The sequence below is a fragment of the Otolemur garnettii genome, unplaced genomic scaffold, assembly GCF_000181295.1.
Source record: "Otolemur garnettii isolate 467f Iridium unplaced genomic scaffold, OtoGar3 scaffold00138, whole genome shotgun sequence".
NCBI lineage: Eukaryota > Metazoa > Chordata > Mammalia > Primates > Galagidae > Otolemur > Otolemur garnettii.
The window spans coordinates 3,380,552-3,382,539 of NW_003852533.1; the positions used below are offsets into that span (position 1 = coordinate 3,380,552).

The following is a 1,988-nucleotide window of genomic DNA, read 5'->3' on the forward strand; positions in this document are numbered from 1 at the left end:
CGTCATTGTTGTTTGGCGGGTCCGGGCTGGGGATTTGAACCCGCCACCTTAGGTGTACGTGGCTGGCGCCTTAGCCGGTTGAGCTATAGGCGCTGAGCCGCCATTGTTTCTTTATCTCACTTAATCCTGACAGCAGCTCTGTAAGGTAGGTATGAGTGTTATCCCGCCTTTGAAGAAGGACAGTTTAGAGTGGCTAAGGAGATGTTAGCTCAAGGAGATGTTGCTAGTAAGTGGTGGAGCAGGGCCTTGAACTCAGCTTCTCTGACCTCAGAACACCTGATCTCCATGATTATGGAGAGAACCACAGATTCAAAGTGAGAATGGTAAGTATAGTAATTCTGAAAAAGTACTTTCCCATTTGTTATCGTAAGTTTTTTTACATTTTGTTTCCATGTTTATATTTATTTTTTGCAAAGTACATGTCGGCATTTTTGAGGGCTTTGTTGGGGGTTTTAATTCTTAGTCTTTGGTAAAATGCTAATAGTTCTCTTTTTTTCTTTCCTTGATAGTAGAAAACCCCTTTGGTGAAACATTTGGAAAAATACAAGTAAGTAAAAGATCATAATAATGATATTTTATGTCACATTTTAAATGACAGAAGTAATAGGATGACTATCAACTTTAGGTCATTTTGGTGTAACACAATGTATTTCCTAAATTTGAATATTCCTTAATTATAGTTAATTAAATCTGGCGCAGGCTTTCCCCTAAGAGCTGAACTATTTATCAGCTTAACTTAAAAGCCAACTGCCAAGTGTAACGGCAGTGGCACACCCTCTGTGATCTGGTCCTGTCCTTACAAGTGTCCCATTGTCTGCAGTCTGTCCTTGACCTTGTCTTGTCCCTTTGCATCATTGACCACTGACATGCCCGTTCAGCCACCAGGAGGCTTCACTTTGGAAAGTTGCTGTAATATTAATTTCAACCTAAATTTACTTAAGGGAAGTACTTTTTCCTTAACTATTGTTATAGGAACTTCAAAGGTTAAGATATTTTAGCATATGATATATAAGTAGTTAGTTGTTCTATTATAAGAACTGATAGTTAAATAGATTTGTGTAGAAACTATCATTTGTTGTACTAAAAGCTGTGTAATAATGTGTAATCCAGCCCACAGCATGTTACTTTAAATTGTTAGAGTGGAACTTTAAAATGATTATATTTAGTAATTCTGTTGTAGTAATGTTTGTTTAAAACAAAGTTGACTTTAGCAGTTGCATTACGTGTTACTATTACAGCATCATAATTTAAATTTAGTACCATATACTCACTGAACATTAGAAATACAAGATTATTTTCTTCTGTATAATTTTCAGAACTGAAGTTCTGAACTTCGAATAATAGTAATAATTATAAGGAAGATAATGGCAGTTCACTTATATTAAATCCTTATTTTGTGCGGGGCATGATGTTAAGTATCTAAAATCTGTTAGCATTATATTATCAGTTAAAAATGTCCTTGAGGAGAAAATTGAGGCTAGAAGAGGGAGATATTTAAAGGTGACAGTTATGAGAACATTTGGTAGAATTGTTCTATAGTTTTAACTCCCAAGAATGAAAATTTTGCTTTACCAGATGACAGGCTTTGGTAAATGATATAATCTGGGCCCTGCTACAACAGATGATCAGAATGTATCAAATTCAAATTGTAAAATTGTTTGTTTAATGAAAGGTTACTTGAAAGCTTACTCTAAATATGCACATATTTGTGGATCTTTAGTTTGCTGGGCCATGAGGGAAGCCAAAAGTTAGACATACTATAAGCTAAAATGCTAGGAGACAACATAATAAAGAAATCAGAATGTAATAAGAGTGTAGGCTCAGCATCTGTGGCTCAAGTGGCTAAGGTACCAGCTACATACACCTAAGGTGATGTGTTCGAATCCAGCCCAGCCCGCCAAACAATGACGGCTGCAACCAAAAAATAGCCGGGTGTTGTGGCGGGCACCTGTGGTCCCAGCTACTTGGGAGGCTGAGGCAGGAGACTC

At 36.9% G+C, this 1,988-nt stretch overlaps 1 protein-coding gene across 2 annotated transcripts in view; it reads left to right on the forward strand.

Moving 5' to 3' along the window:
• Nucleotides 1-1,988, forward strand: part of LOC100948237 (inner nuclear membrane protein Man1) — a 54,130-nt gene that overhangs the window by 11,087 nt on the left and 41,055 nt on the right. The window contains exon 1 of one of the 2 annotated variants that reach the window (XM_023518408.1): nucleotides 515-547. The exons of the other annotated variant lie outside the window; for it this stretch is intronic. The gene's annotated coding sequence lies outside the window, so the exon portion shown is untranslated. Of the gene's footprint in view, nucleotides 1-514; nucleotides 548-1,988 lie in introns of those variants that run through there. 2 annotated transcript variants of the gene reach the window in all.